At 35.1% G+C, this 16,636-nt stretch overlaps 1 long non-coding RNA gene across 1 annotated transcript; it reads left to right on the top strand.

The window, feature by feature from the left end:
* The first annotated feature begins 5,659 nt into the window (after nucleotides 1–5,659).
* Nucleotides 5,660–6,662, top strand: LOC129942625 (uncharacterized). The gene is made up of 3 exons (XR_008781070.1): nucleotides 5,660–5,994; nucleotides 6,050–6,219; nucleotides 6,289–6,662. It is a non-coding gene; the product is annotated as an uncharacterized LOC129942625 (long non-coding RNA).
* Nucleotides 6,663–16,636: the final 9,974 nt, after the last annotated feature.

Genomic DNA, 16,636 nt, shown 5'->3' with positions numbered 1-16,636 from the left:
AGTTTTGTATTTTCTCTGTTCTTCAATATGGTGAAAGTGTACTTTGCGGTAACCCATATTTTATGGCTACGATTTTCTTTTTGACACCACTCTCAACTTCATTTATGACTTTCAGCTTTTGTTCAAAAGTAAGATGCTTCAATTTTCTTGCTGACATTTTAAATTCGTGAATTGCTGCTTTTCTAACAAAAAAATTAACAAAACTAGGAACTTTTGCGCATACAAACTATTTAAACCGTTCAAAACCGAAGTTCAAAATAATGAAAAACATACAAACTCTGAATAGCCATTCCTCTTCTATAAACAAAACAAAAGAAATTAATCAGTAGATTCAAGTATTTTTCAAAAAATTAAAACAAAAAGGGCTTTCCTAATAAGAGGAAGGAGTTTATAATGTACGAGTATCTACTTAATAAACGTCTAAAAAAATTATAGTAGTCTTAGTTAAGTTCGAAAAAAGGTTAAATAAAATGTGATTTCCCCAATATTAGAAAAAGTTCGAGTTAAAGAGATATCAAACAGAATCTTAAAAATTCGATTTAATATAGAGAAGTTCCGAAATTCGAAAATTCATTAAAATAAGCTTGAAAAATCAAAGTTCTCAATAAAATTTTGAGTTTTAGAAAAGTTCGAGTTATGGAAGTTCGACTGTAACTATTCTGTTTATGTTGGCTCTGTTGTATAAGACCAGGTTGGAATAGTAATATTTGTACTTCGACTCTGGTGTTCTGTGTAGTCCACGCAGTTTTTTCCCTTATCCATATCCATGGATGTACCACAGCTGTAGTCCCAACAGATCGATAAATATGCATTATTAAGAACGTTGTTAAACAGAGTTGTATAAATGTCCATAGCCACTGTTTGGGTTTTGAGATAAATGTCGTAGTACAATGTTAGATATACCATCGACACCTTTTAACTTCTTTTTCTTTAAAGAATCGAAGATAAGCTGGAGCTCTATCTTCATGACTAATAGGATATTAGTCCCGTTGTGCTCGGCGATTATGGCATTTGTCAAGTTTTCGTCATTCAACCTGGTAAAGCGAGGTTTTCTGATCGACACTGCGTTATGTCGATACGCAGGTAGAAGTGGTGCTGCAGGACTCAATTCTCCAGGTCGTGATTTCTTTTTATTCAACTGAAGATGGTTTTTAAAAGGTCATTGATCAATCATTTCCAATTTTCATTCAGGCATGCTTCAGAATGTTTGATTCGCCCTAAAGGACAGCTTAGTTATAATTTAGTGTCGTCGGCATACATGTGAACCGAAAATTGGCAATTCGATAACGAACATTGAAAAAACAAAGAGCCAAGCATAGAACCCTGTGGTACACTACTATTTAACTGCGGATATTCTGACCTGTTTCTGTTTTTTGCATTCAAAAGTTTTTGCTCAATTTATTAGATATGAGTACAATATTTTGACTACAGAGAACGAAAAGGAAGATTTTTTGGCAAAAGATGGTGTGGTTTACAATATCAAAGGCTTTCAAGAAATCAAGAAGTACAAAGAAGATAATTTTTTGGAAATTCATTTCCTAATGTCATCTGGACACACTTAATATTGCAGTTCATAAGGAACCCTGATTGTTTGCGTGTCAGTAATTTAAATTTAATTTAATTTAAAGAGAATATACTTAAAAAATACTTTAATTTGTATTTGAGTTACTTTCTGGAAAACTTTTTACAAAAATTCTAACATTGAAATTCATCCTTCTTTCGGTTTTTTCGGTTTAAAAAATATCAAATTAATATAGAAATTCACATATTTTCACAAAAAGAGTTAAAAAATATATACGGTGAGTTAAAAATTGTGGGCAAAACGATTTTGAGAAAAGAATGGTGCATGTCCAATACAGAAAGGAGTTAGTGTTTCGATTACATACTCATCTGATGTGATGAATTTGAGCTTTGGGTTGAAGAAAGACTTTTTGAAAAATATGTCGTGATCTGGCAAATGTGTGGTAATTGTCCAATTTGACACTAAATTTATATTGAGAGTTTAAATCCTATATACTCCAGGTACTGCACCACATAGTTTTCCAACACCGATCTTATACTCGTATATTTGCTAACTTCCAAGTGTTCAAATGAGTTGAATACGTTTGAGCTTTAGCTTTCCTTTTTTTTAAAGTTTTATTACAGAGAACTACATAATTACAATATTTTCCAACGATTTAGAATTCTAAATCCTTTTTTTTCATAAGGGAAAGAATTTCTATTGTACTTCAAGGTTTATTTTTTTCAAAATAGTCACGTTGCTGTTGACAATGTTGTTTATGTTTCTGTTCAGGAATTCATCATGATCGCAGATAAATAGAGTTTGCGAAATAGAGATTTAGTTAACAACGTTCACATAATATTCCTGAGCACTTGATATTTTTTTTAAATCTCTTAATTCGATTATACTTCCCTGTCGAGGGACTGTAACTTCAACATCAAAAACTAAAAAGCACAAGTCTTACTTAGAAGTAGAAAATTGATCATAATTATTAATACACTTCGATCAACGAAATTATTTCGAAATAAGCAAATTTGTTGATCTAATTTTCCTAGACTATAATTTTATATACAAAAAGAATGTGGAAACAGGTGTTTTCTTTTCTTTCTTTTCATGTTTTCATGTGTGTTACTTAAACATTTCTCATTAAAATCTTAATCAGTTTTTCTTGCAATTATCATTCAAATCCATTTCTTATCTTAACTCTATTCAGCTAATAAAAAATCACTTAACAATTTTTATTTCTCCAATTGGTTATAGCCCCATAAGTGTTATGTTGTTTGATTTTGTATGTTCCATTCCTACACTCAATTCTACAAATAGAAGGCATAATAAATTATTAGCCCTATAGATAGAAAGGTGCTAGGCTGCTTGAGAACTTGTAAAAAGGAAATTACTTTTGCACTAATGAGTGATTTTCCGATATGAAAAGAGGGCACCTATAGAGTTCCCATATTATGTAGTTTCATAAACTGGATCAAAAGATTTTATTTCATTTTTTTTATTTGCTGAGCATAAGGTTCATAGAAGATAAATGCTTAATAATACAGGCCTTACATATCGTCTATACATAATGTTTGTAAACTAAATGTGGGCTGCTTTTCAAGCGGAACTAATCAAGCGAACATTTCGAACGCAAATATTGGAAAGTAATTCAATTAAGAGAAGGAGTTTTTGCGCCCTCCGCTCGCCCACCGAGTTGTTCCGGAGAAAGGGATAAGGAGAAGGAGTTAAGTAAAATACGAGTTAAAGTAAAGTACTTTGTGAACATAAATTGAATTGCTAACAAGGAATATCCAATCCGTGATAATTATTGCCAGGCCAAAGGAAAAGTACTTAAAAGTGTTTGTATAGGTGTATAGAAATAGAAAAAAAAGGAAACGTACATCTACAAACATATGTCGAAGGGTATAGGTGATGCCATTAATTTATACCGAGGACAACGACGACGAGGACTCGAAGGATACGATATACGATGTTATGGTTATATGTTGGTGGTGTAATTGAATTGGAGTAAAAGATTGAGCAATTAAAGGGATTGAATTCGAATGGAAAATTATAATGACTTAATCAAATGCGCATTGTGAAAAATATGCTTAACACTTCAGTTAAATCAGTTCATGAATAAATTATAGTTCAAAAGATTAAGCATGTTTTACTTAGATTCCATACGTAAGCGTTTTGAGACAGATGGAATTCTTAATAAAGAGTAAAAGTTTTTCCTCTGTGATTTTGTTTTTTTATTTTGTATGGAAGTAATATAATGCCACTGTTTAGGATGTGTCTCACACTGATACAAAATTTTATATTATTGTCGTTGAAAATTTCTAAACGTTACTTTACTTAATTTTTACCTATTTTGAGTATAAATTTAGTTTTGTAAGAAAATATAAATTGAATATTTTGTAGTGTTACTTAATGTCAAAACACATTTTTTTATTTTTTGTAAACTTTGAGCTTTTTTTTTTTAAATAATTTATACTATTGTTTATAAAGTCGTGTGAGTATAGTTAAGTTTCGCTTTCTTAAAAAAAGTAAAAAAAAAACGCAACTGCTAAATTTTTAGGTCCCTAAATCATATTTTGATGCTATTAGCCAAGATATAGCTGATTTCTTTTGAAATATAGCAAACAGAAAAAGGTGTCCTTTAAGTATTGACGTAAGTGCACTCCACAAAAAAGCAAAAAAAGATGAAGGTTTAAGAAACGTAACAATTTTCCTTGTCGATTAAAAGTGAAAAAAACTTAAAATGGCACATATAGGTATTGCACCCAAGATCTCTGGCATAAAAGCCCAACTACATCGCGAAAAAACTTAAGTATAAAAAATACAACAATAACTTTATAAAAAATGTATTACAAAATTTAAAAAATTTAATGTTGCTGAATTTTTTTTTATAATTTATGGGCACTCAAGGGGTTATTAGTACCCTTTATATGTTTATATTAAAACTCAGTGCGAGCATTAAGAAAATAGGGAAGGATTCAAAAGGAGAAACCGGTGCACATTGGTCTAAAGGTTCTGAACATCAAAATTTGAAGGAACAACAGTGTTGGCTAAAGCATTCCACATTATCAATGTGCGGTTTAAGAAAGAATCTCTATACTTGACAGTTCTCCCAAAATTGAGCTCAAGGGTAAACTGATGAGCATTCTCGGAAGTGCGAGTATTACGTCTGAATCGTTTAAGGGGTGGAATGCAACTGGCTATTTCAACAGAACGTTGTTTGTAAAAATATCGATAAAACAACGAAAGGCATGAAACATTGCGGCGGTGCTCTAGCGAAGTAAATGTTTCGATTAAAGATCTATCGCCTATCATTTTTAAAGCCCTTTTGTTTGTATTCTATATAAGAGATTTAAACTTTTTTTGGGGGCACCTGCCCACATATGCGAATTATATTCAAGCTTTGGACGGATGAAGGCTTTGTTAATTACAGCCAGATCAGAAGGGGTGAAAAATTTCTTGCACCGTCGGATAAATCCTAAGCACCTGATAGCATTTTTGGCAATATCAAACATATGATCGTTCCATAACTGTAAATGGTTCTTGTACTTTATGTATTGTAATGGAAACTTTTGACTCTTTGTTTGTTAACTTCATATAGGAAGTTATTGTAATGGGTCCGATTTGTCAAATTGAAAATTTTGACATTTCTCGAATTTTTAGAAAAATGTATGTGCGTGCGTGTGTACGTACGTCCGCACGTCAGCACGTTCGCGTTCACATTTTTGTCGTCGTCGGTACCTCAAGAACCAGAAGAGATATAAACTTCAAATACATTTTGTTATACAGATAATAATGCAGAAAGATGCAAAAGGGGCTCGCAAGAAAATTGGGTGGGGAGTTTTTTTTCACCATAACAGTTAAAAAAAAGGTGAACATTTTGGTAAACACTAAATATCTCGCGAACCATTGACGAAAGAGACTTGTCACCTCGAACATTTTAAGAATAAAAAATAATGTTTTCAACATTCGGTGAAATTTTGAGAAAAATCGAATTAATAGTTATTTTTGCTTACTTACTTCCTTACATACTTAAGGTAGAGCTACAGTTTGAATGGACCATCCCAAAAATACACAAAAGAAGAACTACATAACTTAAAAATATTTACATAACACATTATAATCATTAAACAATAATTACTCCGAAAAAATGTTACCGCACCTTTACAATTTTTTTTGCGGATGTTCGAAACTCGAACAACAAGAAAAAAATAAGAGTTAAAGATTTTCACCATGCATAACTACCCCTGACTGACTTCAATCTCTATTTTCCGGTTTCGATCATCATTCTTTTCTATACCATACGCCACCGCGATCGGTAATAGTTTTTCATCCAAATAGAAAAGTGACTGTACCAAATAGTTAAAATTTTTACACAGTTCAAAAGCTTATGTAGAGCATATATTTCATTTTTGTATGCCTAAAGTGTTTTACAGTATATTTAGTTAATTTGCTAAGTTCGAATACTTTTAACTACGTCACCATAGGTAATTCTTAATAAAATTAGTGTGAAAACATTAACAATAAAGCTATGTTTAATAGTTTATCTTAGCACCAGGCAAAAATAAAAAGAAAAGAAACTAAGGAAAAAGGTCACGTGCACTTGTCATAGGTGATATTGCTAAATCTCAGCCAGATCTCAATAACAAAATCAAAGCTCATTGTGTTCAAGGCTAACTTCTTTTAACCAGATCGAGAAGCCAGATCGCTAGGTTAGTATCGTTCAAGCACATGTCTTTTTTTTCTTTCCTTTTTTTTTATTATACAACTCTGTGTCATAGGTTTGCGATAAGACACTTCGGCGAAAGCACGAGGATCGACATTCTCATTGCTTATCACCAGCCCAGATTCGTCCAGCAAACAGGTGGTGATAAGATCAGGAATCTCTGTTTGTCCCACTGCTTGTGCCATTACAGTGGGAAAGCACATGGTCAGAACAAACCTAAAGTGAAGCCCTGCCATTCCACTACCGCTTGTGACAAATAGCACATTCATCACATATCCATATTTTTGATATCTACTTTCCAGCATCAGCGTTCGCGCTATAACCACTGCCATTCACCTCATCATAATTCTTAACCAACATAAATTATCCTAAAATACCAAAATTTGACAATCATCATCTGTGTTATCATCAACAAAAAACTAAAATAATTTAAATTCAATTTTTACATTAATAATATAAAAAAAAAAGAACGTACAATTTAACAAGTGCTTGCACTTCACCAAATCAACAACTTTCCTAGATCGGACATCAACAAAGCTGCTGTGCACATCATCTTTGGAGAGCCGGTGAGTACAAATAAAGTGTTTTTTTTATATATATACATATATTGTGATTTTCAAAATTTGAATTGCATACTGGTTAAATTGAACGTTCATACATTATATAGTAAGATATATTTTTATAGTTTGAATTCAAAAAAAAAAGAAGAGAATTTGTATCTGAAATTAGATCATCGCTTAATTTTAATTCTAAATTTTATTGCATATTAATTCTGATTGAACAATAAGATTCAATTTGTGTTTTCTGAGAGTGAGAGTGAGAGTGGGAGTACGAGAGTGTCTATATCAAATTTCTTTTGAGTGAAACAAAAACTTTTCTCTTTACTCAACAGAAATAAAAGGAATCTGATTATTAAAGCAATTTTTTTTCTGTGCTTTAGTTTGCCTTGTACTTTCACTCGATCTCTGATCAAACTCAAGTTTAATGCAAAAAGAAATGTAGTTAAGTAAAAACTATAACACAAAAACAAAAACAAAAAAAAACAAAAACAAAAGAGAAATTGAATTATGAACTAAACAAAATAAAATTCGTATGGATTTAATTTATTCTTATAATTTGAGTTCTTTCTTTTGAAGTTATGATGGAGTGAATTTTATTCAATTAAAGTGCTAAAGGGAAGGGAAAATAGTGATGTTCATAACGTTGAGTAGTTGTAGCTAGGCAGTGCACTACATTAAAATAGGGGTTATTAACAAGACAATTTGAGTGACTTAATAACCAAGGAGTTTCTGGACGTATAGAAACAGTGGGTGGGTTTACACTCAGGAACACCAAATTACACCCAGGGTTCCATTTTGTTTTAGAAAAATAAAATAATAAAAAGAAAATAAATTCAAATAGTTTAGCGAATACATAGGTCATGTTCAATATCTTCACAAATTATCGGCATGAAGTAAGTGAATCGGTAGTCTGTAGCAACGAGTACAAGTACCCCGCCCACCGACGAGCTGGTCATATGGTGAAGCAAGCATGCCGGAACGTACTTTGTTGCTCGGACACTCATTTAACATCTCATGAGCTGACTCAGGGAATCCTGTGGTCTTGAGGAAGCAATGAGGGAAAACATTTACAACGTTTGGTTAAATGAGAACAGCTAAATCCGTTACAAGTTCTGTGTGAACTAGGGCCTCAACCAAAAAACTTCTCCATCCAGCTCGTTCCCAAGCTAGATGTTTCCAGTTTCGCGCTCCAAATTGGGTGAAGTCACCTTCCACTAGTACGCTCCACCTGATCCGCGGTCTTTTTTTTAAGGACCATTGAAATCTTGCGATTATGTCAATGTCATCAGCATATGCTAGTAATTGGACAGACTTTTGAAAGATAGTGCCTTTAGTTGTTGTTGACGTGTGCGCTCTGCACTGTTCTTTCAAATACGATGTTAAAAAAATCGGATTACAGCGTATCACCTTGTCTAAAACCTTTCTTGACATCGGTTCTGTTAAGTTGTTTCCAACCTTTATGAAGCAGCGTAACTTGTCCATTATCATCCTACACAAGCAGACGAGTTATTCAGGGATTCCAAAACTAGAAATGGCTCTATAAAGCTCGTCCCTGTAGATGCTGTCATATGCGGCCTTGAAATCGATGAAAAGATGGTGGGTGTCGATTTGGTGTTCTTGGGTTTTTTCCAGGATCTGTCGTAATGTGGATATTTGATCGACTGTGGACTTTCCTGGTCTAAGACCACAGTGATAAGGACCTATCAGGTTGTTGACAATGGGCTTTAGAAGTTCACATATTACGGCAGAGAAGATTTTATAGGCGATGTTAAATAGACTGATTCCTCTATAGTTTGCGCAGTTTAGAGGGTCTCCTTTTTTCAAGATCGGGCAAACAATACTGAGGTTCCGTTCATCGGGCATGCTTTCTTCCAACCACTTCTTACAGATAAGTTGGTGCATGCTCCTAACCAAATTATCTCCAGCTGCTTCAAAGAACTCGGCATTCAAGCCATCCGCTCCAGCGGCTTTATTAGACTTCAGCTTAGATATGGCAATCTTTACTTCATCTAGGTCGGGAGGACGGGATTGTTGGCTTTCGTCGTCTATATTGATTGAATGGATCATCCTGCCTGACAGCGGAATTCAGTTCTTCGTTGCCGTTATACAGTCTGCAGAAGTGGTCCTTCCATATCCTCAGCATTGAGTGCGGTTCCACTATGATGTTTCCACTTTCGTCTTTGCAGCCTTCGGTTCTAGGTTTATGTAGCTGTGAATGTCGTTTCACCTCTTCATAAAACTATCGAACTTTATTCCCGCTTTTAAACCTCTCAACATCTTCGACCGCACGTTTCTCATGCCTTCTCTTTTTCCTTCTGAGAAGTCGGCGTTCCTCTCGCCTCTTCTACTCATAGAGCTCACGAGCAGCTCTAGTCCTTCTATGCAGCACCGCTTTGAGTGCCTGTTGTTTGGCTGTAGTTGCCTGCCGACATTCCTCATCAAACCAGGGGTTCCTTGTTGGTGGCTGATTGAAACCCAGCACATCAGAGGCGGCTTCTCAATGTTGCCACTGGTTTTCGATACGTTAAGTTGGCGGCAGAGAACTTCGAAAGAGGTTACTTGTAACTCGGTCGGAAAAGGATTTGGCGATCTCATGGCGATTGTAGCCGTTCGACGTTGTACCTTCCCAGCACCTCCCTGTTTTGCCTTGGTTCTGGAAATCCAAAGTGCTACCTTGGCTACAACGAGGTAGTGGTCCGAGTCGATGTTAGCTCCTCAGAAAGTTCGTTCATCCATGATGCTGGAAGCGTGTCTGGGTCGATCGCAATATGGTCAATCTGGTTGACGGTATATTGATCTGGAGAAGTCCAAGTTCCTTTGTGGATGTTGAGGTGTGGAAAACGCGTACTGGCTTCCATGACGTTTCGCCCTGCAGCAAAATCTATGAGCCTGAATCCGTTGTCGGAAGCGTTGTCGCGCAGGCTGTTCTTCCCGATTATTCAACCAGAGATGTCTTCCTTTCCTAGCTTGGCATTAAAATCGCCCAGGACTATTTTAATATCGTAGCTAGGGCACTGCTCATATGTTTTGTCTATAGGAGCTGAAAGAACATATCTTTGGAGTTGTCGTCTTTCTATTCTGTGGGGGCGTGCGTGCATATCAGGCTTATGTTGCCGAATTTAGCATTGATGCGTATGGTCATGAGGCGCTCATTGATGCCCCTATAGCTCAAGACTTCTTGCCTAAGTCTGGCTCTAATAACGAAGCCGCATCCAAATAAGCGCTGTTGGTTTTCGTGGTAGCAGTCACCATAGTAAATATTGCAGTTTTTTATCCTCTTTGCCCGGCCCATCCCATCGTATTTCCTGGATGGCGGTGATATCTGCTTTATAGCGGTCGCACGTGGTCTTTTAAGGGACCTAACATTTCACGTGCATATCCGAAGTTCGTTGTCCTTTATTCGTTTGCGTTGGTTGTCAACAGTATGTTAAAGAGTGTGGTGTAAATTTCATCGGTAAATGTTTTAGTACCCGTGGCATGATGGTTAGTGCGTTGGACTGCCATGCTAGAGGTCTTGGGTTCGATCCCTGCCTATGCCATCTAAAGTCCTTTCACTGGTACTGCCTCTTGCGAGGAATTGACAAATTCTCCAACAGTAATTCTTGTCATGAAAAAGTGCTTTCTCAAAAAATTAGCCGTTCGGAGTCGGCATATAAACTGTAGGTCCCCTCCATTCCTGACAACATTACTCGCACACAGGAATGGTTGAGAGTTGTAAATCACTAGGCCTTGGTTCTCAACGGACTGCCGCGCCACCCAATTTATTTTTTTTTTTTTAAATGTTTTAGTACAACGTTGGATATACCATCGACACCTGCTGACATTTTATTTTGTATTGAATTGAAGATGAGCTGAAGCTCAACTTTCGTCACTAACAGAAGCTCTTTATGTGAAAATATATACAAGGATAGACTCAAATAGAATGAAGGAAATTGTGTTGACCTTTTGGGTGGATTATCTTATATCCCTTATTCTGCTGGCTCCTTAAGGGAATGGAAATAATAATGTCTTCTCACTTCCGCTGAAATTCTCCACTTTCGATACTAACGCCAACGACTCGAAATCTGGTCGGCCTAAAAGTTTCTGCTCATGAGAGTACTATGGTATTCATTTACAAAAGATCGCTCGGTTTTTAGACAAATCAAATAGCATTTATATCTTTGACAAAATTATTTTACAGATATATTTTTAAATCTTATATAAGTACTTTTTTAAACAGACTCTTTGCATAAAGGAGCAAGTTCGTGCGACCCAGTCGTGCATTTTATTTTTAATTACTATGGCATATACGTAGAAAAGCACGTACCAAGCCTCTAGTTTTTTTTAATAAAAATCCAACAGTTAGTGTTTTTCATAAATAAATAAAATCTACAAAAAATAGTATTCAAAATTGGTAAAAATTAATGTTCGGTTTTTTGATATTTCGTGAATAAAAGCAAAAATTTACTTCAAATTCATTTCATTCATGCAAATTGCATTTGTTTATTTAAGAAATGAACATTTTTAAGCAATGCTCCTTCAATCAGTAAAAATTGGTTTTCAAATAAAAATCTTGTTAGCAAAAATTGATTTTGAAATCAAACTATTTCATCATTATGCAAAATATTGTTGGTAATTTAATTTTTTTTTAATAATTCAACTAAAAACTTTTTTAGCAAAATACAAAAACCTACAAGCTTTTAAGCAAGACCAATCGAGACGAAACGGGAAGTTGTCTATGTGGGTCTTTTTTAATCTGGAATTGAAGAACTGGAATTAGAGATGCATGATAGCGTGCGATGATCTTTCGTGCATCAAACTCTAACATCTTGTAACAGCCGTCTCGGCTACATTAATTCATAAATGACACCTAGGAGCTGCAATTTGAAAAATTTGGATGAGTAAGAAACGGATGTTGGACTTTTGATTTGTTCTAAAGATATTCAAGTCATATGTTGTTTTATTGTTACTAATAAAACATCCATGGAAACCACAAATTTTGAATCTAGATCCTTGAAAACCCCGACAAATGTCTTAATTTCGTAAACGATAACACTTGCAAATGGTTGTTGCTGGAATCAAAATAAAGTTTTGACCAGGCCAGTGCTTGTTAAAAAAAGGGTTTTACCTAAAAATAAAGCCATGTTATCATCCCCTATTTTCTTGATATTGAATCTAAACAGAAACTAAATTATTTTCTCACACAGTAAGCACTTTTCGTATTTTATTCAACTCACAGCATTATCATCATCATCTACAAAAGAAAATAGTCTTCCCTCTATAACAACTTTAACGCATCTCACATCTTTAATAACTTCTGAATGACATTTCATAATTTATCCACATTTTTTTTTCTTACATATATAAAAGTATATAGGAGAAGATATACCACTAATGATGATTCATTGCATTAAACTGACGCAAGTCTTAAAATATCCCGTATTTAAGTCCTTTTCGGTTGATTTCTTTCTCACAATTTCGACACAAAAACCACTTTAACGGTATATAACGCTTTCATCGTCTTCATCGTCCAACGTCGTAGTCTTTGTCGTCTAGAGGAGATAGTTAGCCTTATACGAGTACCTCTCCTAAGTGCCATCTTCGGGTCTAATGAATATTTTATCTGATTTCACTTTTTCCCTTGAAGAATTATTATTATTTATTTTTTTTTTCCTTTAATTTTCGCTAGACTTTTATTTAACACGAAAAAACCTAAACCAATGGACCTTCAAAAAGAAAAGTTTCAGCAAAAATAAAATTAGAAAAAAATAAAACAAGATGAGGAAAAAAGGTGCAAAAGCTTCCGACGACAGGATGCTTTGATATATATTTTTTGACTCAGTCGGCAATAATTTTTTTTTTGGAACAGTAATTGAAAATAAAACTCCTTGCAGAGCAATGAAACATAAATTTGAATTATTTCCTCCAAACCTCGTTTTCAGAACAGTATAAGCCTCAAATTGTACCTACACCACAACGTCATACAAAAATAACCAGAAACTAAAACGCACACCCAAAGAGAGCGACATTTAACTTTAACTGAAGTGAAGTTCTTACGAGGATGTATCTATAGTCAAGTCTGGTGCTGGTGGGATGGGCGAGTCTCCTACTTTTTTGTTGGCATAATTTATTATACTTTATTCTCCATGTTAGGTAAAATCTACTCCCGAAAGTTCCTTTAACTAGCTTTATAGTGTTAATGGTTTGACTTTTACGACTTTGGTCGAACTTTTTATATGTTTCAAAAATAAAAGGAAGAAAGAAACACCACACACCACACATTACACAGGATTGAAATACTATACACAAAAGTCCTTTTTGGGATCTAGAAGACATAACCAAGAAAAATAAGTGATGTTGGAAAACAAAAACATTAAGCTCCTAGGATGTGGCTGATGTGGAGCAGTAGCAAAGGAGCGATATTAAAAATTTGGATGATTTTCATTAAAGTATAATTTCTTTAACGATTGTATTTTTGGTCTATACTCCTTAGCGACACGTTTTACAAGGAACTATCGATTAACTACTGTGTGCCTTATTTTTCTTCAACTCACCATCAAAATATTAAATAAGAAAGGACAAACATGTCAATATCACTAGGGCGACATAATGTCCACTTAAGTCGCTCCTTAAGTGATATACTTCTTACCTAAGGAGGAGCATTACATTAGTATTCTTGGATCATTTTCTCACTTACTGGTAGATTATAATGATTAATTTATTATAACCTACTGTTAATTTGTTTTTGTCTTATTTTTTCTTTCTTTTTTTTACTTGAGTAACTTTTCACCTTTAAATCTGAAACTTGTACATATACATCATCATAATTCCTGGTATTCCATATCCTAGTAACTGCCCACTATATCTAATTAGGAATTCCTTTCATGCTGAACAAATCTTTGACCAACACTCGATGACTATGATGATTTACCGAAGATCAAGGAAGGCTCAAAGGAGAAGTTACGAAAAGAAAATGTTTTTCTTTTTCTATACTCATAATAAGAAATAAATTCTTTCATCCGTAAACCAAAGATGTGTAGGAATAGGTTAGAGGTAACCTAGTTGGGGAGTTTTCCTTTTGTTTTCGGATACTGCTTGTTTTATATGGAAACAAAAAAGAATTTGGATGATTAAACAAAATTTTGTACACGGAATATTCAAGGTTGACATTTATACATACATACATATAAGAAAATAGAATGATGTATTTATAAAATGTTAACAAGAAAATGATTATTTTAGTGACGACTCATCGAGTGTGTGAATTTTCCCACATCCCTAACCATTTTTTTTTTTTTTTGAAAATTGTCAAGGTTTTTGTAGGTTAGTACAAATTGGTTTTGAAAAAAATTCCAAACAATTAAGGTTAATGTTATGGGCTTAACGTCACTTTCGAAAACAATTTTTTTGAAAATGATTTAATAATTATTTTATAAATACTGTTTCCAAATTTTTTAACATCTTGCTATCAAAAGGGTCTTAAAAGCCAAATATAAAGGCAAACACACGAAAAAAGACCCTCTGAAAGATAATATTGCTAAGCCATTTTGCGGTTTCAAAAGTATCTTTCTGGAATTTGACACCTGCCAAACTAAGTTGTAAAACCAATTTTTTTGTTCAGTTGAAAGTCTGATATTTACGAAAATGGATCGCTAAAATATCGCACAATGCATACAAATTGTTAAAACCCACTATAAAAATGGTGATTTTGGCACAGCCACATATTGTGCTTTAATACTAGACAAGCAATTGTCAACATTGTGAAGAAATTTAAAGGTACTGAATTCGTTCAAGGTATTGTAAGGCCAGTGCATCACCGTTTCGCTCGTTCCACTGAAAACATCGATGCTGTATAAGTGAAAGTGTTGTTGAAGACCCGAATGTGTCCATTAATCTTCGTTCTCAGGAATTAAGACTGTCTAGCAGGACATTATGGCGTATTTTGTCCAGCTCACACAACACCTGGAGCCAGTTGACCATTCACAACGTCGTTGATACGTCAGATGGGTGCTTGAGAAATAGGCACAGGCGGTGGACTGCGAGCAAAATTATCTTCAGCGGCGAAGCCATTTCTCACTTGTTGGGTAAGTTAATAAACAAATTTGTCGTACTTGGCGTTCTGAGAACATTCAAGTAATTGAAAAGACGACGTTACATCCACGATAAGTCACTGTTTGGTGCACTCTTTGAGCTAAGCGGAGGTGTGATTGGACCTTCAAATGGGGTGGCGCAATAGTCCGTTGTGAACCAGGGCCTAGTGACTTACAACTCTCAACCATTCCTGTGTGCGAGTACTGTTGTCAGGAATGGAAGGGACCTACAATTTTGGGCCGAATCCGAACGGCTAGTTTTGAGAAAGCACTTTTTCATGACAAGAATTACTCTTGAAGGATTTGTCAATTCCTCGCAAGAGGCAGTACCCGCGAAATTTTTTTTTTTTTTTAAATTAAGGTGGCACAGGCAGGGATTGAACCCAAACCCTTTGCATGACAGTCCAACGCACTAACCATCATGCTACGGGTACTACCTTACTTCTACGGTGATTGGACCTTACTTCTTCGAAAACAATGATAAAGCGACTGTCACCATCAATTCGGACCGTTATGGTCATATGATAACCGACTTTTTGTGCCTGCTATTGACGAATAGGTTAGGTAAGGTTTAAATGGATGTCCGTGATGGAGTAGGACACACTTAGGCCAGTTTTATGGCCCATTGTGATAGCACATGAATCTTGAGGCTTTCTTCTATGCTCAATGAAACCAGTTTGAATCCCTTACGAAAAGTGAAAGGCAAATTATGTTAATATGAATAAGATCGTTAAGATCGGTATAGAAGAATTCTCGGGGGTAGTTCTTGCCTTTTTGAGCTGAAACAGGTGAAGAGCTGTTTCTTCCTCTTCTTCATCCATACAGCTTATTCAAAAGTCCGTTGAGAATACGTCTAGCCACGTGGCATGCTTTCACATCAGACAGTCCCTGGTTATTACACTGATTATCAAGCTTATATGCGATCTCCTTAGAGATAGCAAGCACCTTGATCGCTTTAAATCTAGTGTTAGCCAGATGATTTTTGTGACCTGACACATGTTGATGTTTGCCTTTTTGATAGCATGCTCCATTAGTAGAAGTTTACATGTAGCGATTGGTATGCCAGCATTTGCCAAATGTGGTAGGATGGACTGCATTATACTGTTTCTGGCGAGTTCATCTGCCTTACAGTTGCCTGGAATGTCTCTATGGCCCGGCACCCAGTAAAGGTGAATATTAAACTGTTGTGGCATCTCCAGTAAAGATGATTGACAGTTATGCACTACTATATAGTTTGTAGCGACAGATTATAGTGATTTGATAGCAGCCTAAACTATCTGAGAAAATACGATTATCAGATGTTGATATCACGTTTTATTTAAGCCAGGACAAGACTTCTTTTATCACCAAAAGTTTGGCCTTAAATACACTACAATCATTGGGAAGGCGGAATGAAAGACATAATTTCAGTCGTTCAGAGTACTCCACCAAAACGTTCATTTGGTTTTGTATGGGTTAACATACAGTCCACACCGATCAGCCCAAAGTATAAGATTGTCTTAGGTACTTTGTCAGATTTCTTTAGGATGCTTTCCTCATACCTCTTTAGCAACGTCATCTGCAAAGGCAATCACTCTGAAACCTTCTTCATCCAAACCAGTTATGATTTCATTTACCACCAGGTCCCAGAGGAAAGGTAATAGAACACCATTTTATGTTGTCCCTCTACTAACGAATTTTCTAGCAGAAAAGTTGTCTAGTTTTGAGTTAATGATTCTGCTAGTCATTAAATGAACTCCACTAGTGAACCTTCTACGTGCAGAGATGTTAGTGC

Source organism: Eupeodes corollae, chromosome 1 (assembly GCF_945859685.1).
Source record: "Eupeodes corollae chromosome 1, idEupCoro1.1, whole genome shotgun sequence".
Taxonomy (NCBI): Eukaryota; Metazoa; Arthropoda; class Insecta; order Diptera; family Syrphidae; genus Eupeodes; species Eupeodes corollae.
This window is presented reverse-complemented; position numbering and strand designations above follow the sequence as displayed.